Here is a 25,667-nt window from a genome sequence, read left to right as displayed (position 1 = left end):
AGGGAGGGGCAGGGGAGAGGGAAGGGGGGATCATGGAAGCCTGGGGGGTAGGGGAGGGTGGGGGAAGAGAGGAGGGAGAGGAGGGAGAGGAGGGAAAGAGGGTGCCCTGGAGGAAAAATACAGGGGGAGGATCAATGTTAGTAGGAGGGGTAGATGGAGGGGATGAGGGCATAATCAGGGAGGGGGAGTTGGCGGAAGCCACCTTGGGCAAAGGTATGGAATGTGGGGAGATGGAAAGCAGGTGGGATGTGGGTGTACAGGCGCAGCAGCAAACGGGGGTGGGAAAGGATGGGAGAGACAGCAGGTAAGGGGGATCAAGTTCATGGGAGGTGTAAAGGATCCATATCTGTTGAAGGAGGAGGAGGAGGAGGAGGAGGAGGAGGAGGAGATCTGGGAACGGAATTAAGTCATAGAGGATCCGTGTGGGGGAGGGCAGGCAGATGCGATAGGCGTGGAAGAGCACACGCAGTTCCAGGATTTGAAGGGATTTGTAGAAGGTAGGAGGGGCGGCGATCCAGGCAGGATGGGCATAACAAGGATAGGGCCGATGAGGGATTTATAGGTGTGGAGGACGGTGGAGGGGTCCAGAACCCTGTGTGGCCAGAAAGGAGCGTGAGGAGCTGGAGTCAGGAGTGTGCCTTGGCTTGTATCATCTGGAGATGGGGTCCAGGAGAGGCGATGGTCAAGGGTGACGCCGGTTCTTGAGAGGGGGTGGGTGAGGTTGATAGGACGGCCATAGATAATAAAAATCAAGGAGGCAGAAGGAAGGGGTGGTTTTGCCTACAATGATCGCCTGGGTCTTGAAAGGATTGACCTTGAGCAGCCACTGGTTACACAAAGTGTTGAACCAGTCAAGATGGGATTGGAGAAGGTGCGGGGAGCGTTGCAGGGTGGGGGCCAGGGCAAGGAAGGCGGTGTCATCGGCATACTGGCAAAAGTGTAAGGGGGGGGTGAAGGCGGCGGCATGTCCACTGAGTAAAGGGGAGAGGACGGACCCTTGGGGCACACTGGTGGAGGGGTAGAAGGTGTAGGAATCCCTGTTACGGATGGTGACATAGAAAGGACAGTGGGAAAGAAAGGAGGCGATCAGACGGACGTAGTTAATAGGAAGGGCAAAGGTTTTGAGCTTGAAGAGGAAACCAGAATGCCACACACGGTCGTAGGCATGTTCAAGGTAAGATGGTGGAGCGATGGGATTTGAGTTGTTCAGAGAGGAGGTGAGTGAGGTGAAGGAGAAGGTCATCAGCAGAAGAACAGCCGTAAGCCACTTTGGGTAGCGGGAAGGAGGCGGTGCTGGTGGAGATACTGGTGGATATGGCAGGTGAGGATGCATTCCAGGACCTTGCTGAAGACCGAGCTAAGGCTGATGGGACAGTAGGAGGAGACAGCAGATGGCGGTTTGTCGAGTTTGAGGAACATCAGGATGTGGGAGGTTTTCCACAGTTCCAGGTAGAAGCTGGTGGACAAGACCACATTAGAGTCTGGCCAGGATTGAGATGAAGGAGGCGGGACCTTCACGGGTGTGACGATAGGTAACACGGTCGTGACCGGGAGTGGTGTTGAGTTTCGTACGGAGTGTATATATGATATCTTGAGTAGTGATCGGTGTATTGAGTTCAGTGTGTTATGTTGTACAAGTACTGGAAGCCAGGAGCGAGTGGAGGAGCAGAGGTGTCAGTTCGATTGCGGACATAAGGGAAGAGGGAGTAATCGAACTGGGGATCGTCATGGAGGGTAAAGATGTCAGAGGTAAGAAGCAAAATGGTTGGCCTTACTAAGGTTATCAGGAAAGGGGTGGTCATCATGAAGGAGAGTTAGTAGGGGGGGGGGGTAGATCCGATAAGGCGGCGGAAGGCTGACCACAACTTAGACGAGTTGATAGGTAGGGTAGCATTAGGACAGGTGCATGTCTGTCGCCAGTCCCGGCGTTTCTTGGCCGCGAGCAAGTTTCAGACGTGTCGCTGGAGTTGCTGTGGCGTCGTCTTGTGACCCGGTCACGTGTGTGAAGGAAGGCACTGTGTAGACGGCGGGATTCACGGAGGAGGGGGATGGCCTGTGGAGGTAAAGTGGGACAGTGCTGGTGGATTGCGACGGTAGGGACGTGGTCCTCCACGGCCTCAGACAACGTCTGCTTAAGAAAGGAGGTGGCACAGGTAACTTCATCAGGGTGGTGGTAGGCGAGTGGGTGGCCATCGATCTGGTTGGTGAGGGGATCGCAGTATGCTGCCCTCCGGTCCGCGGCAGCGATCTAAATACCAGCGGTCGATGGGACAGTTGAGAGCACGTTGTTTGCAGGTCTGTCGTTGGCCTCTTTCCTGATAGGCTCGCTTGCCTCTATGTACGAGGGGCATTCAAGTTCTAAGGCCTCCGATTTTTCTTCTCCGGACTGGAAAGAGATAGAAACATGCGCATTGTTTTAAAATGAGGCCGCGTTCATTGTCAATACGTCCCAGAGATGGCAGCACCGTACGGCAGATGGAATTTTACCGCCAGCAGCGAGAATGAGAACTGTTTTAAATACTTAAAATGGCGACGTTTTCCTTAGTTGAACAGCGTACAATCATTCGTTTTCTGAATTTGCGTGGTGTGAAACCAATTGAAATTCGACAGTTGAAGGAGACATGTGGTGATGGAGTTATGGATGTGTCGAAAGCGCGTTCATGGGTGCAACAACAAACAAACAACCTCGGGCTCGCACAAGCCGGTCTGACGACATGATCGAGGAAGTGGAGAGAATTGTTTTGGGGGATCGCCGAATGACTGTTGAACAGATCGTCTCCAGAGTTGGCATTTCTGTGGGTTCTGTGCACACAATCCTGCATGATGACCTGAAAATGTCATCCAGGTGAGTGCCACGAATGCTGACAGACGACCACATGGCTGCCTGTGTGGCATGTTGCCAAGCGATGTTGACGCGCAACGACAGCATGAATGGGACTTTCTTTTCGTCGGTTGTGACAATGGATGAGACGTGGATGCTTTTTTCAATGCAGAAACAAAGCGCCAGTCAGCTCAATGGAAGCACACAGATTCAGCGCCACCAAAAAAATTTCGGGTAACCGCCAGTGCTGAAAAAATGGTGGTGTCCATGTTCTGGGACAGCGAGGGCGTAATCCTTACCCATTGCATTCCAAAGGGCACTACGGTAACAGGTACATCCTACGAAAATGTTTTGAAGAACGAACTCCTTCCTGCACTGCAACAAAAACGTCCGGGAAGGGCTGCGCGTGTGCTGTTTCACCAAGACAACGCACCCGCACATCGAGCTAACGTTACGCAACAGTTTCTTCGTGATAACAACTTTGAAGTGATTCCTCATGCTCCTTACTCACCTGACCTGGCTCCTAGTGACTTTTGGCTTTTTCCAACAATGAAAGACACTCTCCGTGGCCGCACATTCACCAGCCGTGCTGCTATTGCCTCAGCGATTTTCCAGTGGTCAAAACAGACTCCTAAAGAAGCCTTCGCCGCTGCCACGGAATCATGGCGTCAGCGTAGTGAAAAATGTGTACGTCTGCAGGATGATTACGTCGAGAAGTAACGGCAGTTTCATCGATTTCGGGTGAGTAGTTAATCAGAAAAAAAATTGGAGGCCTTAGAACTTGAATGCACCTCGTATATTATCGATATTCTCGCTATCTCTTTGCCGATCGGAGTGTTGGCGCCAGCTTACGCCAGCACATTATCATTTGGTTTATTCTAAATTTCATTGCATGTCATCTCTTATAAACTATTTTCAGAAATGTTTGTTTTGGAATAATTAATTATTCTGATTTCCGCTGATTATATATACTGCATGACACTATCTTATTTACTCTACTAACCGTGTATCATGATCTAAGAGAGCATTTGTTACTGGGTATCCAACTATTTTTTTGTTTTAACTTCATTAAAGTATACATTAAAAGTAAACTACTTCGCAGTCTTAATTCGCAAGAAAACACTTCTGTGTACTGATCATTACAAAATCTACTTGTTTTAATATTTTTGAACCTGTGTACTGTTGTAACGCCGGAAATGCATATCCTCCTATTTCCATCTATTGTACTATTTTTTTCCTTGCTTTGTTACCTCAAGATATGACATTTCTGTCTCTTTGTATATTGTAATTGTTTTACTATTTGTATATTTATGCATTTATGTCGATGTATAATTGGTTTGTTTCGTAAATATTATTTGTATTTTTACGCTGGGTCTTGCCTAGGGAAAACTGCTATCGAACGATTACGTCGATAGGTCGTGTGAAGAATCAAAGTGTGTAGGATCTTTGGTAGTGTTAACTCTGCCGCGTGGAGCGCGGGCTGAGAGTGAGTGTGGCGGGAGTAGCGAGTGGAGCAGGTGTGTTGTGTGACGCTCCCGCGAGTTGCCGCGCTTTCGGAGTTTGGCAGCATGTAATTGCGCTCGACTTGCGATGATAGTTTCTGACATGGTGTCGCGGACGGGAAACATTGTGTCGAGAAGAAGGCGCGCCAACATCCAGCTTCTGCAACAGCGACGGCCGACAATGAGTGACTGTCGCCACCTCCTCGATCGACGGCTTCAAACCTTCAATCCACCAACAAGGAAGACTGGAAGCAAGTAAAGTTTTAGAACTGTATGGCAGACCTCAGCTTTTAATCTTGTTCCATTTGCCTCGCAAAATTACAGCAACTTAGCATGAACCTTTGTTGCTCATTGTCCCAATTGCATTACCAAGCAGGGTCCCTTCCTTTTCCGGAATGAACCCGAGTGTCGTTGAAATTCAAACGCCAGCATTAAAATTATACCATTCGATTTCATTGCTTTAATTTCAAAGTCAGCTGGCTACAATATTCAGATTACATAAGCACGAATTAAGAGTGCGAGTTTTGTTAGCATATTTAGCTTACCTGTGACTGCAGCTCAGCTTGGTACATACTAAATTTTACTATTGTTAATTGTTCAGAATCATTTAATTCAAGTTCAAAGTTAAATCTCTTCTTTCTAAATTGCGTAGATTCAAGTAGCTTTTGAAATGATTGTTGAGGTAGTCCAAGACTAACCGTATTTTACTGAATTTCGATGTGCTTCAGAAAGAAAGCTCACTATTAACTTCAGTCACTAAATTAACTTTCGATTTTCCGGTTTTATTAATTCTTTTGCTAAATTAAGTCAGGGTGTAGCGAAATTTATTACTTCTGACAAACTTTCAGTTTTCACACTACACGTGTCAACCTTCAGTTGCCACGCTTCTAGTGCTAATTATATGTGTAATAACCTTTCTTTTTCAGTTACTATAGTTATTGTCCTTAGGACTGGCGACCGTGATTTCCCCCAAATCTCAAATACGTAATTACCGCTAGTTAATTGTTAATGTAACGGCTGCACATTTACTTTCTTTATTAACTTTACCCCTTTTCAAAATTAATTTCCACCAGTTTCATTAGCACATTTCCTTTCATTTAGATGTAACCCTTTCCTCCCTCTTTACCGACAGGTTAACTTCGGTGACGATTGCTTTTCCAAAACTCCCATTAGGTACACGCGGTTTCATTTTTCACTGTCATTAAGGTCGGTAAGTGAGGGGGAGGTTACACGTGGCGACCTGGTGACAGGACAATCTTCGGATTTGAGGTTGTTCTGGACACGAATTTTGCATTGTGCAAATCTCGTAACAAAGTACTGGTTACGTACAGGCCGTTACGTCAGCGAGAATAAGTAGTGGGAGTAATCCTAATTATATTTGAGGGTTGGCATTTATATTGAAAATTATTAAAATGAGTGAAGGCAACAATTGCCATAATTTGGTAGAATTGGATACGGAACAATCGGTCGAACAGTGGGAAACGCGCACGGCGGTACCCATTGTTCAGGGGCAGGCGGCTAGCATGAAAGACGCGACCGCTGAAACGCAACAAAGAGCAGAAATGGAATTCCACACTTTAGAAAATGTTTCGGAATCGGAAGTGAAAATCAAATGTGAATCCCTTGATGACGAATACGGGGGGACAATTAAAGAGGAAGCCGCTACGGAAGTAAAACCGGTAGTTTCCGGGAATTTAACTGATTTATTGAATGTTTTGATTAACGAAATCAAGAGTCAATCGGCAGAAATTAAAGCTCTGTCTGCCAAGCAAGAAGATCAGGCTGCCAAGCAAGAAGCTCAGGCTGCCAAGCAAGAAGCTCAGGCTGTCAAGCAAGAGGCTCGGGCTGCCAAGCAAGAAGCTCAGGCTGCCAAGCAAGAAGCTCAGTCTGAAAAAATTGAACGGATGCTAGACAATCAGAACAAAGCTATTAACGTTGTTAACAACAATGTTGGAGTTGTTAATACAAAATTGATAAAATCAAAGAAGATATTGTTGTAATTAATACCGAAATCGGTAATCTTAAACAGGAAATGATAGGCGTCCAGGCGGAAATTGCGAGCATAAATACTCGTTTTGATTCCGAAATTAGCAGAATCGAGAAAAGTGTAGGAGAAGCAGTTGCTCCGATCATCGAGAATAAGGTGACGGAACAAATTCAATTAGTGAAAAAAGAGGATCAACAGAAGGTGGAAACTTTAAAGGCTTTAGTGTCCGAAGTAGACACTAAAGTGAGGGAGCAGGCTAATACCTGCGAAGAGAAAAAGAGGGAAGTGGAAACGCTTGCGACAACCACTTGCCAAGTAATTACGAGAGTGTCGGAATTAGAAAAGAAACTTGACGAAAAACAGAGCTATGTGCCAATCTGTGCACATAGTTCGGAATTGTTGACGAAAGAGGAGCGGTTCGACCCCTTGAAAAAAGGCGGTATACACGCGACGGATTTCATTAAAAATTGTGAAAGAGTTTTACCCAGATCATGGACTAATGAGAGAAAAATTAATGCGGTTATTGATGTGCTGGCTGGTGATGCCAAGCGTTGGGGCATAAACCTCAACATTACGAACCTGACTTTTGACGAGTTTAAAAATTTGTTTCTGGCTGAATACTGGTCATAGCAAAAACAGCAAAGTGTCTGGCGCGAATTTGTCGTATCGAGGCCTTTCGATGCGAATTCGCGCGGCTCGATGAAGGAGTTTTGTGAGGAAGTTGGAATATTTGCGTGATCGCCGCACGGAATCCGAAATAGTCTGGGAACTCTACAAGAAGCTTCCAGGTGATACAAAACGCTACGTAGGAAGCAATTATAGGACAGTGAATGATTTCCTGGAAAGAGTTGAGGACGAGGACAATTGGCGCAATAATCGCGACAGTGGTAGAGGCCGTGGTAACAACAACGAGTACCACAGCAACCACAACAATGATAACCATGGGAATAATGCATACCGCAGCAATAACAATAATGGTTCGGACCGTAATAACAATCGGTACAATGCAAATAACAGGAATGACAGAAACCAGTATCATACTAACGTGATACGGGCTTCACAGAATAGTAATAACGCCAGAGGGTGTGATCAGCCGCCTCAGCAGCATCCGGGGAGCGTATCTGCTGGGACGAGACAGGGGCCGAGCGGGCGTGGAGAAATTTTGGCGGCCCAATAACAAGAGAAAACCCAGGTGTCGCCGTTATGAAAATTCCGTATGGAATAATCTACGGCGGGAGAGTGTGCCAGTGTTAAGAGAAAAGAGTGCGCCCACAAGTAGTAGATCAGCTGTATACACGGCAGTAGAAAATACATTCGCTGTCAGTGAGAACAATTTAAGTAGTGTTCCGGAAATCAATCATAAAGTGGCAGCTGTAATACCCACAGCGGAACTGGAGATTGAGTTTAATAATGATTCACAAGTGTTGAGAGAAGATCAGATGTCGGATAAAACGTCCGTCATCGAGCGAGGGGATGCAGAGAGGGATGAGGTCTGGTTAAGGCAGTTCGGTCGCTTATACGACGAACTAAGAGATTATAGGGGTCTATATGGGAGAAGCGTTTATGGGGAGCGCGTGCAGGATTTTCCGCGTCTCGACCCGCAGGAAGATAGTGTTTGTGAAATGATAGAAAGTTCTGGCCCTAATTGGCAGACTTTGCTAGAAATAGTTGATGTTAAGGGGGAGCACGAGCAAGATTCGTCGTGTTTCGTCCCGCAGGAGTTGGATGTTGAAGTAGTAACGGAAAGTTCTGGCCCTAACCGGCAGACTTTACCGAAAGTTATAGTGGTAGAAGTAGCCGACCCATCCGACGCAAACCTCCAGTTTAAACATTGCGAAAATATTAAGGAGAAAGATTACGAAAATTTCAGTGATAGCCGGACACGACTGGTAGAAAAGCACGTAGATTACAGCGTGTATGAGGTTAGAGCTGACGTTATACGGTCAGACGGTAGCAGTGTGGGTTGCGCAGATCTAGCGGAAGTAATTGCAGAAACTACTGGACACATTCCTCCAGGTAGATTGGCGGATGAGATTAATCTGACCAAAGTGGAATCAACGAAGGTGACGATTAATGAATTGATAGCAAAGCAACACTCACTAGTTGACGAGATGCAGGAAAAGGTTTCGGTATTGGAGGCGAAGCTACAGACTAAGCCTCAGGACAAACGTGTTGAAATTAAAACTGTATGTGAAAAGAGACTGAAAAAGTCGCCAGATAAGCCGGTTTTAGGATCAAAGCCGGATGGTTTTTTCTGGAATGACCTGGATATAGACGAGGATTTACTGTGGGAAAATAAAGAAACAGTCGAGGACAAGTGTAGACAGATAGTAGTGTCTGTTAATATACATGACCTACAACTAAACGTGTTGATTGACACCGGTGCAGAATTGAGTGCTGTATCTGGGAAAATATTTGAGTTACTGAAAGACAGACCTGGCATCGTAGTTATGCCAGTAACAGGAGTGAAAATTATCGGTGCTACTGGGAAGGCCAGTAAACCGGTCACAAAACAGATTTTTGTCCACTTTGAGATATGTGGGGCACGATTTGAACAAGAGTTTGTCGTCGTGCCAGACTTAACTACGGAAGTAATTATCGGGTTAGATTGGCTATTAAAGTACCGTTCAGTGATTAATTGCGAAAGCAAAACTTTGACATGTACGTCACAAGATAAAACGATAGTAGTTAGTTTTGACGAGGCAGGAGACGGTGTGCATAAGCAATACCAGCCTATACACATTGTTAACTGGCCGGATGACATTGACGTAGGAATGAATTTGAACTACTGTAATGTGAGGAATCTCGGCATTGACAGAAGTAAAAGTGAAGTGGAAGAGATAATCAAATTCCCTCCACGGATTGACATTAGTATTGGTGTGAAAAAAGATCGTTTGCGAGAAGTAATGAAGCCAAGAACCGATGGTCGCATACATCGTCATGACGCTAAAGCGCGTTTTGCTAAGTTTGCAATCGGAGACTTAGTACTTGTAAAAGCTCATGAGAAATCGAGCGAGATAGACAATGAAATCTCTAAATTTAAGTTTGTTTATAATGGACCATATAAAGTCATTGGTATACCTCACACAAATGCTTATTGCTTAGAGTATCCAAGCTCTGGAAAACGATTAGGTATACGGAATATTGTAGACTTGAAATTGTCACAACCTAGGATCGATTAATACCACACAATGGGTAACTTGTACAGTATGTAAATATAGAGTGTAAGATTTAAGGATGTGCCATGTTACGATGCTTTTGCCTGACCTAGAGGTCATTAAAGAAGTTGTAATTAATAAGTAATTAATTTTGACTAAATGATTTAAGAGTAACTGATTAGTAATCATCTGAAAAATCCAAGCTGCTAGTTTAAGTTTTCAGCTGAGTCACAGTAGATTAAGCAATGTAAATATGATTTTGTAACTTTCTGTAATATTTCATGAATGTGTGTTTTTATTAGTCATTGCCGATGTACTTAGACGCTGTTTTAAGTTTCAGGCTAGTACATGCGTGTGATGATGGACAGTGTTGAGTTATCCACTGTGATAGTATTAAGGGACTCCTTGAGATTACTCGGGAGTGAGTTTTTCCTAAAGAATTCAGTGAAACGGACGTTCTGGAAATGCCGTCACACAGGCAGGTGAGATCAAGCGTGCCGCACAGGCGGGCGCAACAATACTTGCGAGGCGAAGCCGCTATCGGCTCTTGTGTCGCTGTCGGCATTTGTACCGCTGTCGGCATTCTTTGTACTCGCGAGTACGGAATGTGGAGTTGCTTTTCTTACCCGGGCAGCTGATGTGAAAGAATTCTGCTGTCAATATTTATGTTTTCTTCGATCTGCTGTATATTATTTTCTTGTTTAGCGTTAATTGGACATGACGAGAATATTAATTATGAAAAGGTTACATAAAATTGTGTATTCTATGTAATTAATTATTAGTTTGCGTATTTTGATATACCTGTTTTTTATGACCATGTACTCTGATCAATTTTGCAAATAGTATTCCATTTCTTATAGTGTTACGAATTTTAATGATTTTGGAATAGCTAAACCATTTTCTATGTTTTCTATAAATTTTGATATGTTGTCAACCTGTTTTATTTTGTGCAAGATGACAGAGTGGAATAAGATTAGGAGTGTCTCCACTCAATTATTGTCTAAAAAATTGGGTTATGGTTAATTAGACGACTGCTAAATTTTTTTGATGTTTTGAGCATATGCATTTCCGCTGTTTCTTTTTTGGGACATTTTCTGAGTCTGTTTACGTTACACGAACATCCTCAGACAATGTGGGGCACGTGTAACGCCGGAAATGCATATCCTCCTATTTCCATCTATTGTACTATTTTTTTTCCTTGCTTTGTTACCTCAAGATATGACATTTCTGTCTCTTTGTATATTGTAATTGTTTTACTATTTGTATATTTATGCATTTATGTCGATGTATAATTGGTTTGTTTCGTAAATATTATTTGTATTTTTACGCTGGGTCTTGCCTAGGGAAAACTGCTATCGAACGATTACGTCGATAGGTCGTGTGAAGAATCAAAGTGTGTAGGATCTTTGGTAGTGTTAACTCTGCCGCGTGGAGCGCGGGCTGAGAGTGAGTGTGGCGGGAGTAGCGAGTGGAGCAGGTGTGTTGTGTGACGCTCCCGCGAGTTGCCGCGCTTTCGGGGTTTGGCAGCATGTAATTGCGCTCGACTTGCGATGATAGTTTCTGACATGGTGTCGCGGACGGGAAACATTAACTAGCGCACATCAAGAGCCCGTTTCGCCTGGTGACCGTGTCGAGAAGAAGGCGCGCCAACATCCAGCTTCTGCAACAGCGACGGCCGACAATGAGTGACTGTCGCCACCTCCTCGATCGACGGCTTCAAACCTTCAATCCACCAACAAGGAAGACTGGAAGCAAGTAAAGTTTTAGAACTGTATGGCAGACCTCAGCTTTTAATCTTGTTCCATTTGCCTCGCAAAATTACAGCAACTTAGCATGAACCTTTGTTGCTCATTGTCCCAATTGCATTACCAAGCAGGGTCCCTTCCTTTTCCGGAATGAACCCGAGTGTCGTTGAAATTCAAACGCCAGCATTAAAATTATACCATTCGATTTCATTGCTTTAATTTCAAAGTCAGCTGGCTACAATATTCAGATTACATAAGCACGAATTAAGAGTGCGAGTTTTGTTAGCATATTTAGCTTACCTGTGACTGCAGCTCAGCTTGGTACATACTAAATTTTACTATTGTTAATTGTTCAGAATCATTTAATTCAAGTTCAAAGTTAAATCTCTTCTTTCTAAATTGCGTAGATTCAAGTAGCTTTTGAAATGATTGTTGAGGTAGTCCAAGACTAACCGTATTTTACTGAATTTCGATGTGCTTCAGAAAGAAAGCTCACTATTAACTTCAGTCACTAAATTAACTTTCGATTTTCCGGTTTTATTAATTCTTTTGCTAAATTAAGTCAGGGTGTAGCGAAATTTATTACTTCTGACAAACTTTCAGTTTTCACACTACACGTGTCAACCTTCAGTTGCCACGCTTCTAGTGCTAATTATATGTGTAATAACCTTTCTTTTTCAGTTACTATAGTTATTGTCCTTAGGACTGGCGACCGTGATTTCCCCCAAATCTCAAATACCTAATTACCGCTAGTTAATTGTTAACGTAACGGCTGCACATTTACTTTCTTTATTAACTTTACCCCTTTTCAAAATTAATTTCCACCAGTTTCATTAGCACATTTCCTTTCATTTAGATGTAACCCTTTCCTCCCTCTTTACCGACAGGTTAACTTCGGTGACGATTGCTTTTCCAAAACTCCCATTAGGTACACGCGGTTTCATTTTTCACTGTCATTAAGGTCGGTAAGTGAGGGGGAGGTTACACTGTCTTAATATAATTGTGAAACAGCTCCACCTTTTTGCTATAACAGTTCTGCTTCAGTAAAATGATAATCCTGTGTTTATGTGGCACTCAGGTAGGCACAAGATATATACCTTTTCAGAGCACTCTAAATTTACAAAACAGACTAGAAGCTGTCCTACATTATTACTCAGCCCTCTGATATCCTGAAACAATGAACTTTTCTGTGCATTCTTAAACTTCTTATGCGGCTCCCCCTTAGTCTTAACTTCTTTCACAACACGGTTCTTGATTCCTGATTCTAACCTAAAAAAAGGTGCGCCTCGGACACCGGTAACCACGGAGATATAGTTTGTGTGATCGTGACTTCCAACACGTTTTCTGCAAGAATCTAAGCCAACCTATCTTTCACCCTCTCTTTTCGTATGTAGACTGTATCTAGCACATACCTATCTCCTAACTGTAGCACTACTGTGAGCTCAAATGCAGCTGAAAAAGGCAAAGAACTGTTCCATCTTCACCCAGTATTTGTTACGTTTACCCAGTTTCCATGCTCTTTTTTTCCCCTTCAACCCTTCTAATTCAAATTTCGTGTTATATAATTCAGCATTTCAGACAGCAGCAGTCTGTTCAACAGTGTGTTCGCACGGCTCACAGTAGTGTTAACACAGGGTTGGCGTTGTCTCTGAGAACTTTCACAAAACTGATCCTTGTGTGTGAAGTTGCTACTCCTGTTCAATCGAGGTTACCCCTTATGCAGTAGTGTCAGTTTTTAGCGAGGCTGTTTTCTGTTCCTCCTACTATGATCATCGCATCCTCTTAATCAAAATCCTTATCCTAATTCCGTATGTATCTGTCACTTGGCTAAGGCCAGCAGTAGGATTAGTAATACTTGTGACCTGCTACCCTATCCCTGATTTGTGCTCTACTATCTGGCTTACATAGTTGTAGTGGAAACTACCTAGCAGCAAGACTCTCTCCTTCCTCATCGCTTTTGTTAACCGATATACATCTTATTTCTTTGCTAGAAGTCTGCTGCACCCTACTGTGACAAACAACTGGGTGAAGCTCTTCCTCTGCTACATCAGATAACAAACACATCTTATTAGATACTGTGAGCTCAAATGCAGCTGAAAAAGATAAATAACTGTTCCATCCTCACCCAGTATTTGTTACGTGTACCCAGTTTCCATTCTCTTTTTTTCCCCTTCAACCCTTCTAGTCCAAATTTCGTGTTATATAATTCAGCATGAAGAGCATACATCTTTGCTTCTTGTTAAGCGATTTTTTTTTGCAAAGCCTACTGTTCCTTGGGGAAGCCGCACTGAGATCCCCATTCAATTGCCCACTACAGTCACCCCAATGGAATTACAACCTACAATCTACACATAGCACTTTTTGTCCGACTACCCTGGAAGAACGTCCGCACTATCATGTGCGCAACACAGACATTACAGTTAAAAGTAGAACAAAATCACTTGACTTACTTTACACTAAACGAATTTTCATTATTTTTGACTCACAAAAATTAGTCCTTCAGGTTACCTCTTCAGGTGTGTGGTACGACGTAAAAAGTTAGGTATTTCGGCTTAAAACAAGAACTCAGCAGTCACATAACTGCAGAATGTTTTAAATCATTTATTTACAGTAATATGTAACTCTTAATTAGCGTTTATTACGAGTATTACCTGATATTGGACATTGTTTACAATCGGCAAACTGTGGCCTGGTACACCTAACGCGGTTTTATGTGGTAAAATAAATGCGAAACTCCAGTTCACGAAATGTTCTATTGTTCAATGAAGGAGATACAAAGGAACGAACTTGCGTATAAAATAAGATTCAAACAAACACTTTGCCGTATGAAAATGGTCTGTTTTTCACTAGTAACACGGACACAGCTACAAACGAATACCAGTGTAGCCAACAGTAGCTTGTGAGGAAGATAAGCTTTTCCTACAATAATATAAAGCAAAAATTACGTAAAATAAAATTAACGTCAAAATAGTAAGAGTATAAAACTATGAAATACACAGGATACTAAAATTATAAAAGTTCATTTATGTGAAGTAACTAAAAGCATTCAAATGAAACTAAAAAGTGAAGGACATAGAAAAAATTTAAAGGAACTTCTTTCAGAGGTAGTTTTTGAGAACGTTTCTCGTGGAGAACAGTAATCTGGCAAAAAGTACTTTAAAAATAAGCACGGACTCGACCGGAGAAACGTTCATTTTGTGGTAACCGTCAACTGACGACGATCGAGGAGTTACAACACCCGCTCCACTGTCCCCTAACCGCCTAGCATCATGGTATGAGTGTCTGAGAATGGTCAAAAACTAGCTGAAACAGGTTACCACAAAATAAATGTTTTTGTGGTCGAAAGTGTTTGCGTCCACTTTCAGACTTATTTTAGAGGTGATGATAAAATGGCTCTGACTGGTAGTTCAACCATACTGCTCATTCAACCGACCAACTGCTGGTGCTATTACGTGCGACCTGTAGCAAGCAGGCTACGCTGTTGGTATACCTGCGTAGCTGACCTTCAGACGCTCACCCGGCGCCTCCAGCTTTAGGAAGCGGCGTGGAGCCGGCCACGTGGTGGGTGGGTACAGACGCTGCCGCGCCACTTGACCCGGAAAATCAATTATCGACGTGAGCCAAACCGGGCCTCTACTAGGCCGCGCTTTTTCTGTCACCAGCCAGTGTCGCAGAACCTTCGATTCCGGCAGAAGGTACGCATTAGACCCATACATCGAATTATATTCCCAATGTGACAGCAGTTACATGTTCATTTCGTTGAGACTTTTTTCCGTGGAGAACAAAAATCTCCTGCCTAGTTATCAATAAGAGGGTTTCGTAACGGAAGGTCTCATGAAACTGAGCGCTTACTGTACGTGTATGATATCCAGAAGGCCGGCGTTTAGGTTCCCATGTTGCTTCCGTGCTCTCATGGAACCGTTCGCTACATTTCCACTCTGCTGCCTAGTTAAATAAAACAGTGCCTTACACAACGTCAAACCTGCTCTGTGGCTGGTTTCAGCACTGTTAGAAAATTCGACTCAGTATCTCGTTTTTAACAGTGAAAAAATACGGTACCATCAAACGGCGAGATATTTGACATTTCTTATCAATTTAAATGGCAAAGTTATCGATCCGCCACGCCATAGGGTATGTATTACAGCTACGTTCTGTGTGTTGTACTCAAGTGGGAGGAGAGGGTGTAGAACACCTAAAACATTAAAATCATCATCTTAAGATTTCCCAGTTTCGAAATTTTTGGATTGGTGTGTTAAATGACTTGGTGGATAACGTTCGGAGCTCCATGGAAAGAATCCCATACAGACCCTCATGAAATCAAACAACTGGTAGAGAGAGAGAGACAGAGACAGATTACAGAGGGAGAGAGAGAGAGAGAGAGAGAGAGAGAGAAAGAGAGAGACGAAAATCATATCCCTTTTTACAGCCGTTCATGCCAGGATGGTTGTGGTTTGCAAAGTTCAGAAAATGAAAGAAAATAATAGCGTCTATTCTAAGACTGTGTTTCAGTCACTGACCTTACCCCAGCCCCTTGCAAAAAATCATCGTAATGGACAAATGCTACAGGCTGTGTGCTAACGTCATTGTTGAGACTCACATCCTCCTTCCGTACAATCTCTGAAAGGAATTGGGTAAGTGGTTACCGCTTGGCAGTATTCCAGTTCTCGGAGACATAATCAGAAGTGTGTATGACTCCATAGTCGGATGTGCAACACAAGAAGACTATATATATATAGGTTAGGTGAACGTTGAATTTGATGAAGGTGCCAAATAAAATATGTTTAATAGAAACAAGTACTTAGATGTCAGCTTATACATATAGTACTAAAATTAAATTTGTGTAGTAATTTCAACTTGACACCACATTTAGGGGTTTGTGCCCTGAAATGTGCATATGAAGATGGTGAAACGTTTCTTTTCTATGTCTGAAACAGCTTTCGACTTATGACGACATATATACTAGAATCCAGTAACAAAGAAATCAATCCGAAATACAGGAAAGCTTTAATACCAGATAATTACAGAGAAGTTCGGGAAGAACAAAAAGTGTAGGAACTGGCAGTTGACAATGAACAAAAATTAATGTAATGTATTACGCCCAATAAGGCGGAAAAACCTATTAGTGTAGTATTACTTAACTGGCGGTCAGTGACTAGGAACAGTAACGACAATATGATACCTAGGTTAACCGCCCAGAGCGACCTAACGTGAAACGACCACCCAAAACCAGTCGTAAGAGAAGCAGTTGGTAGGCTCGGATCCACTGGAAGTAGCTTAAGATAACAAAACATTCATTTGGCAGTGTCTTGACCCAGCAGTTTGGAATCGTATACACATAAGAGTAATAGAATGAGAACGTTATTATACATATTTCGATAGTACACGCCACAAAAGAAGTATCATGCATCATGGAGAAGGCTACTGTTAAAATTCAAAGTGTATCCGTTCCAAGAAGAGAAAAGTTTTACTTTCTCCCATATTCACCTACAAAAGTAGTTTCCAACCTTTCTTTCAGCACTACACTTGAACTATAACAAAGTTTAGGACCCAATCAAACAATAGACTGTGAAAAATTAACATTCCTGTCTTTAAAGGGATAAATTATTTATATACTTGATTACTGTTTAACTAACTGAAACTTCTCCGTTTCCTATGTTTTCCGCTAAACTCAAAAACAATGAGTCAATTGGGTATTTTGTTCTGCTTGTTTCTAACAGTCCTTTTCTCATTCAGCCTTCCGCTTTTGTTTTCATTGCAAACGTAGTTGAGAGTCTACTTTCACACCTGTAAATTACGGTGAAAGGAATCGGTAGTCTTAAGAGTTCTTCCAGTAATAACAGCTACCAAAGACAAGCCATTCCATAAAAAAAATAACAGAACGTTGTATGAAAATCTGTCTATAGTCTGTTGCCTTTGTAAGGTCTCAGAAATTTTACTTCGGTTCGAATATCACCACCTGAACGCAGGTCAAGTTCCCAAACCTGAAAAAAATAGTTACTACAGGAAGGTTTTACTGATGGGAAGTGAGTGTATCGCTGAATGGCCAGCAAAAGCTATAAACATTAAAACTGATTATAAGTGCTGTTTGTTAACTAAATAAATTTTCAAAATGAAGCTTTTAATGTGCATGAAACAGAACGTTAACAAACAGTTCGTATTAATAGTTTTGACTCATGACAGTGAGGCTTAGTCTTTTAATACGAAGACCATTCAAAATTTGAGAATCGCTCAGCGACCAATCGAGAGAGACATGTTTCACATAACTAGGAGCGGCAGGAAAGATAATAAGCAACCACACACCGTTCAATGGCTTCTGGAGTGCTTATGTGGTAGCTTAGTTGATACTTCAATAGGAATGCGAGTTGTCTGAATAGCTGAAGACGGACTTGAAGAGGGGATGATCTCTCTGAATCATATGTTAAGAAATATAGCTATTACTATTGTATTAAAATCATTGTGTCTGAGTGTATTCCACGACGTTGTTACTGAAAACTGTTTAAACCGTACATAAGAATTGTTTCTTTGTATATAGCCTACTCATTTGCGAGTAAATAATACTATAGTGTCTAGAGACATCTGATATGATGAGTACTAATTATTTACATGTGTTAATATAAAATAACAATGCAAGGAGAACAATGTCATGAAAATACTATAGAATCATCGAATCTTCGAAGCAGAAATTTGAAAATGAGATCCACCGCTGAAGTTGAATTTTCAAGATGCAAGTTGAGCAATGCCTAATGGATACCGTTCCTCATCTTGTTAAAAGATTTGTTACTCAGGAAATTACTATTGATTTGCCAACTTACTACAGTTTCTTAAGTTTCGCTTTCGAAGTACGTATTAAAACTAAACCACAGTGAATGAAAATGCATTATTTATAGAAGGAATCACGTCAATCCTATAACGAACACAAAACTTCCAAGAAGCACGTAAGACGATTTGTACACAATTTCCAAACGGCATTTCTCATTTGAAGACTTCAATGAAAAGCTCGGAAAAGAAAGGAAAGTCAGGATTATTATTGGAGAGTGCTGTAACTTCCTCAAACGAACGGTAGTCACAACATTGTGCGTTCCTTATCGCATATTCAATTTCTTCTAGCGTCAGCAGGTACTAGGGCATCAGAAACTGTGGGGTGTAGTGAAAGGCAATTTTGCTGTTTCGTCATCTGTGTTCCAGCCGATGCCTGAAAGTATACTGAACACAGCCATCGTTCATGTGACACTTATGAGCCGTTGCAAATTGCCCAGGTGAAAAATAACTCTGGGGATGCAAGAGAAGTGATGCGAAACTGGGAGTAAAAATTTTGAAAGAGAAATTACAGCTTCTATCACTCATAAAATAACGTATTGCTTCTGACAAACGGCATAAATAGTACAAAAACTGGTCTCCCAAAAGTTTCAGAAGAGAGAAGACTGAAGAAATATAAATAACTGCGCAAGCAAGATGAAAGATGAATATTTGTCTGATTTTGTTCATCGACGGTGGCCGGATCGACCAGCGCCTACTGACAGAGATTTTCCAGCTGACTTGGTGCCATGTGCCATGGACACAATTTTTACTGAGACACCGAGTAGCAAGCAATACACTGCTCAATAACTTTATGATGTTACGGATGATACCAGGCAATTAGACAAAGGAGGAAGTCTACCTGCCGTCACTACATCCAAGGACCTCACATTTTTCAGTAGAGACCAAACCTCGTTCAAATGCTTCATTTTCACTGGAAATGTGTCACAAAGCTACAAAAACAGGGCCACATATGGTAATTAATGTACAATAAATCTTCATTCCAGGTTAAGTGCTCTGATATGTATCGGGAAATCGCTTAATATTCGTGTCTGATTTAAAACAAAAATTGATTATACCTTTTCTGGTTTCCTATTAGATGCATTCCCTTCATATTACGTGTGGCCTATAGCACAAAACTGTATGGGTACTGGGGTCTTAGAAGTCACAAAAGATGAGAGACAGGACAATGAAAAAGAGATGAACACATAAAAAAGGAGATTAACATCTGTCTGATGGTGCTCCTCGCTGGCTTTCACAGTCAGAAATTATAGCCACATACATCATCGCTCATTGCTGGATGACTTGCTGGCGGACACTCTTCAAAACGAGGCACCGAGTGGTGTGAGGTTTATGATGTTGTGGGCCATCCAGGCGATGTGAATACTGAAGCAAGGCTCAGGGTCACTCTCATTCATCTATCAGATGAACGTTGCAATTATCTCCCGTAAATATCTGGACCGTAAATGTGTCATGTAACTTGTATATTCAGAGTCCCGCAAAGAACACCATATGAGTCCAATAAGTTTCAATAATGGATTGATAAAAAGGAGAGAAAAGTTAAGATGATGATTCTAATGCTTCAGGTGTTTTACATAGCCTTCTACCCCCCCCCCCCCCCCACCCACACACACACTTCAGTACAACGCACAGAACACTTACACAGCAACGTCTTGTTGACCTCGCGAGCCACATTGGCTGGAATCTCAGTTATGTCATCAAAGCCTTGACCCTTTATGTGAATTGCGGCACTTTGTTGTTTTTTGGTAGGTTCGTATACAAAGCATCAAGTCTCTTCACCTGTGATGATGTTTTTCGAGACAACGATTGTATGGGTTTTCCATTTCAATCAAGTCGCAGCAGGCATCTGTGCGTCGTTGTTTATGTTCGAGAGTCAAGATATGCGGGACAAACTTTGTACACACTTGGTTAAAACATTCTGGAGAATGTCTTGAACACTTGATTTACGGATGTTGCTCCATTGTGACTTGAGACACAACAGCCGTTGACACACTATGGCTACGTGTCCGCTACTTAACAATGACTGCTCACAACTGACAGGTAGAACGCACATCGGGTTTTTTACACTTGTTAATTGTTGCCATCATAATAACTGCTCTGGCGTCACTTGTACGCCAGGAATGAAATCAGTCGAGGGACGTTTTGCATGGACGATGTAAATAATATAAAATGAATCTTCCAACCAGGCCAGGCACTGTGACATATACTAGTTGTTGTTGCATTTCCATGGTTAATTGAAAATACAAATTGATTATGTATTTTTAACTTATGTGGTTCCCTATTAGCTATTCTCTAAAACGTTACGACCTCTGTGAAGGTCCGTCTATAGCGCCCTTCCTGATTTATTCTCATTCTCTTGTGCACGTGTAAATAACCGCGATGGCTACAACTACTGCTGAGACCTGGAAGAACTACTGGTGTTGGGAAATTTCGTGAACACTTATCACTTATGTGCTGGTAAACATGTGGCAGAAGTATCTTTTGTGGAAACTACGCTGCCTTGGCTGGCAAGTGGATGGAGAAACTGACCCCCTAAGGCGCGACCACCAAGGAGTACCGAATAAAACGTTGCTAAAAAATTTAATATGAAAAACATAATATTATGTTAATCTTGTCCTACGTTTTGATGCTGAAGTCATGTTAATAGTGTCACTGCAAGGACAGATTCTATTATTGAAACATAGTTAAACTTAATAATCATTCAAGGGTAGTTAGGGACAAGCTGCGCATTGGATGTATTGTGCACGAAATACAATCAAAATTTTGTTTCAGCAGATACTGGTGTTTATCAGTTGTAGTTCAAAATGGTCGAAAGTTTTGATTTGTGTATCTGGTTTGCCGCGAATTACGTTGAAGAATTTTACCTAAGTAATATTGAAGAAAAGTTTTCAGTACGAGCTACATGTTTTTAGTTCTTGGCATTTATGTACGCCCCTTGGAGTTTGTTAATTTTGGAAGTATTCCCGAGATCAGGAACATTACTCTAGCTGAACTAGGGCATATTATGATGTTAATTCACGCGATTATTCACTGAGAAATTAATGACTTTCCTTAGGGGATTATTCAAGTCTCTTTTTGTGTGGGATTTCCCCGAAGTGAATTTACGTGGAGAAACTTCTTGAAGCAAACTATTGCCGTGATTAGACCGAAGGACGTTCCCCCGATATATATATATGAGAGCCCATTGATAGGTGATCCGCCACACCTCTGTTAGTCTGATCATAGTTAATATACCATCAGCAGCCTTTCATTCACCAGTCATTAAAGCAGGCGATAGGAGACGAGGATTGCTACACAGCAGACTCCGAACGAGGGTCTTGAAAATTAACGACTAGAAAGTGCTGGTACCGCATTTAACTCTCTTCCTTCTTTTCACAGCACATTCAGCCACAACAAACCACAACATTGCAGAGCAGAGTTGTACGTACTTCCTTTATCCTGTCCTTGCTTGCCTGTTAGCCAGGCAGGCAAGCTTCCGCGTGTTACCTGCAGGACCCAAAACCGAGCTAACTGAACGAGTCTTGCTTGGCTGTCCGTCTCACCGCTGTGCTACGCTGCGTAGCAGTTTATTCTGTGTGTTTTCACTGTAGTGTTAGAGATAGGGCTCGGAAGCCGATGAAAAGTCTTTTCTTACCCGAGTATGACAAGACGAGTACAATGAAATATGTTTTCATTTTGGGTCATTGTAGGCCCCTAAAATAGTGGATTTTATTTGTCTTTTATTTCCGTTTCGGGGTATTTCGAACTTATTTATTTTGTTATTCATATATTAACCTAAGAAGTGCATGTCTGAAAGAAGAAGCTTTTCTTTCCTCCTAAGTTTTCTTCGCACTACGTTGCGTACTACCAGAATCTATTTTTTCATATTTAGTAAGCCACATGTTTTTCCTGTGTCAGTCAATGTTTGCCCTAAATTTAGAAAATGACCTCTAATACTTGGCATACATTTCCATACACTTGTCAGCCATTAAGCCTTTTTCCACTTTCAAAATACCGGGTGATCAGAAAACAGTATAAACTTGAAAACTTAATAAACCACGGAATAATGTAGATAGAGAGGTTAAAATAGACACACATGCTTGGAATGACATGGGGTTTTATTAGAACAAAACAAAAAGCAAAGTACTGCTAGACGCGTGAAAGATCTCTAGCGCGCCTCGTTTGGTGATGATCGTGTGCTCATCCGCCACTTTCGTCATGCTTGGCCACCCAGGTCCCCAGACCTCAGTCCGTGCGATTATTGTCTTCGGAGTTACCTGAAGTCGCAAGTGTATCGTGATTCACCGATATCTCTAGGGATGCTGAAAGACGATATCCGACGGCAATGCCTCACCGTAACTCCGGACATGTTTTACAGTGCTGTTCACAACATTATTGGCTGGTTCAAATGGCTCTGAGCACTATGGGACTTAACATCGGAGGTCATCAGTCCCCTAGAACTTAGAACTATTTAAACCTAACCAACCTAAGGACAACACACACATCCATTCCCGAGGCAGGATTCGAACCTGCGACCGTAGCGGTCACGCGGTTCCATACTGAAGCGCCTAGAGCCGCACGGCCACACCGGCCGGCTGCACAACATTATTCCTCGGCTACAACAATTGTTGAGGAATGATGGTGGACATATTGAGCATTTCTTGTAAAGAACTTCATCTTTGCTTTGTCTTACTTTGTTATGCTAATTATTGCTATTCTGATCAGATGAAGCGCCATCTGTCGGACAGTTTTTGAACGTTTTTATAATTTTAGTTCCAATAAAATCCCATGTCATTCCAAGCATGTGTGTCAATTTGTACCTCTCTATCTACTTTATTCCGTGATTCATTCAGTTTTCAAATTTATACTGACTTTTTGATCACCCGGTATTTATGGAGTAAGGAAACTGTTGGTCAAATTTACAAACATGTCGTAACATATTCTCGGTACCCTAATGAGTTTAACTGTTTATACTGATTTATTTGAAGCTGCGTCATAAACCCGTGACAACTTTACCGCACCAGGACATAGTCCCCGTTTCGTAACTGATGTATGTTCCCCAGCTGTTAATTTTTCCTTAGTCTCCCTTAACTTTAGTTTGTTCATTTTCCTGCTCCCACCGTTATCATAAATGAACTGCAGTGAAACTACCTTCGCAGACATTACCTGGCTAGCAGCTGTGGATTGACAGTGCAGCCTGTTGCCAGGTGCGGAAGGCTAAACGGGTCCCGTGGATCTCTCCAGGCTAGCGGAAACGCAAGTTGGCCCGCTTTAACCACTGTGCTGCTACACACCAACTCTTGTATGCCTCCGTTGTGATAGACTGAGCTGCTTTAATAGCCGCGACGGAGATAGGGGCAGGCGTGCTGGAAGGAGACTTTGTACACCGCTGCTGCAGAGGCACTCAGTACAGGTTACAAATAAGCAGTTTCTTTCGCAACACGTCAGAAGAAGGCAGCGGCATTCGACTTGCCCTAGGATTTGGCCAGTGCTCTATCCCTACTAACTCAGCTCACGCTTAGGCCTGACCTCGCCTTGTCCTGGAAGAGACTCAACCGGCAGGTGTCGCGCGCCCCTGCCTCTGCCTACGTCCCCGCGTCGCCGCGCAGCGAGAGCGGTGGTGGGCGTGTCGGCCGCCGCCACCCGCCGACGCCGCCTCCAACCCCAGTGCAGTGTCGGCGGCCGGGCAGCGCGGGCCGAACTCTAACTGCGCGCAGCGACAGCGACGGCACGTGGCCGCGGTGAGGTGAGTACCTGCTGCTCCTACCTGTTGCTCCTCACTCGCCTGCAGGGCGTCCGGTGTGACGACCCGCTCCCCCTTCCCCTCATTCCCACCCCCCTTCCTTCTCCCACCGCCTAGCCACCTGTTACGGTTCCGCCAAACTGGCGTAGTGAGCCTTATACAGGGTGGTCAGAAACAGTCTGATAAGCTTGTACGAATGACGTAGGGGAGGTTGCACTGAGAAATAATTACTGAGAGTAGAATTCGATTCGTTGTGCCATTTCCGAGCTATTTAACATAGGTGTTAACTAGTTTGAAAGCACAAATTCATGAACTTGCTCGCGCTAAAATGCGGTCATGGACAGACACCAATGGGTGCGTGACTTACCACTTGTTTAAATACCTATCACCAATTAACATGTGACTTTTTCGGAAATGGTAAATTTAAGCTAGGCGAGCAAAAGCTTCCTTTGTTCGATTTGGGGAAACCGGACAAAGAAAGAGTTTGGTGATACTGTATCTGGCACGTTGCTTGAATCTGTGCGGGCAACAACATGCCTGGCTAAATAAACGTGCATTAACACTTGCGGGAACGTCACTGTCACCTAACCGTCACGTTTATGAACGTCGACGGTCAGAGGAATTCCTGAGCATTCACACTACACGGCACGTCAACGTCGAAAGAATATCGCGACGCTGGAGCTGGTTCATGAAATACTCACCAGAGGCGCAATTTCGTAGTTCGCGCTGGATCGTCATGAAATGCCAAAATTTAGTTTAAAGCTGTTTGCAATGATTGCTGTTGCATTTGATGATGAGGAACAGAGAGCAAGGGCAGTCAGGGTTGGAAAAAATGTCAAAACATTGATACTGTGAAGGAGAGTTCCACACTCTTTATAGGGAGCTGGAGACGAAGGATTCATCATTCTATAAATATTTCAGAATGTGTAATGAACCGTTTGTTTTTACCTGTGAAGCAAGATACAAATAAAAATTACGAAGAGAGATTCAAAATTTAGGCGTTCAATATCGCTTTGCCTACGATATGTCTATATAGCCCCTTTTAGAGTTCTTGAATTATGTATACATATGTTTCTGCTACCTGCTCTTTGTCGTTAATTTATTACGAACCCTATTTTAAACTTCTGCATGCCGCGTCAGCTTTACTCCCTGATTTTCTTTTCGCTATTTCACTGGAAAAATCGTGAGTAAAGTACACTGAACAAGATATACGTCGTTTATTTTGCAGTGGATTACTTCAGTGTATAAAATAAAACACTTTAACTGTGTATTGTATTCCAGTACATATTATTAGGACCTTTTCGCAATCGCAGTCACTAGGGAATACTTCCACAGTTCACACTGTCGTCTTAATGTAACAGTTGCTCGCCCAATAGGCTAACCTATGGCTCGTCGAAATATTCTTCCCGAGAATCCTTGGCGTGACGTCTCGATGACGTTCCGGTGACGGCGTGTGTGAATGCCGCCCTTTGAACTACAGAGGAGAATCTTTTGACGTGACGGACGTCACGGTGACGTTCCGGCAAGTGTGAATCCACGTTTACTCGGAAAAGGCGCAACATACCGAATTTTTTTCTCAACAGGTATATCACAGCACAACCTCCCCTGCAACACCCTTACTGTTTCTGACCACATTGTATAGAAGCCGTTTCCCAGAGTCGTCAGCGCACTAGTTTTCCCTTGAATTACAGCCTTCTCGTTTTCGAAAAAGTCTTGGAACACACATTTAAACACAGTTTTTGTATTCTTCATGTTTACATTATTCTCACCTGGAAATTTATGAGCGTAAATCGAATCAAATTGCTAATGTTGACCTTAAAATATGGAGTAGAAGTTGTAGTGTAAGTGAAGAAGCAGGGGCTTTCATTTTTTATTTTTTTTCCAAACTAGCAGCTGTTTACTAGTTCAACTTATTA

This window comes from Schistocerca cancellata, chromosome 6, assembly GCF_023864275.1.
Source record: "Schistocerca cancellata isolate TAMUIC-IGC-003103 chromosome 6, iqSchCanc2.1, whole genome shotgun sequence".
NCBI classification, from domain to species: Eukaryota; Metazoa; Arthropoda; class Insecta; order Orthoptera; family Acrididae; genus Schistocerca; species Schistocerca cancellata.
Note: the sequence above shows the minus strand (reverse complement) of the source record.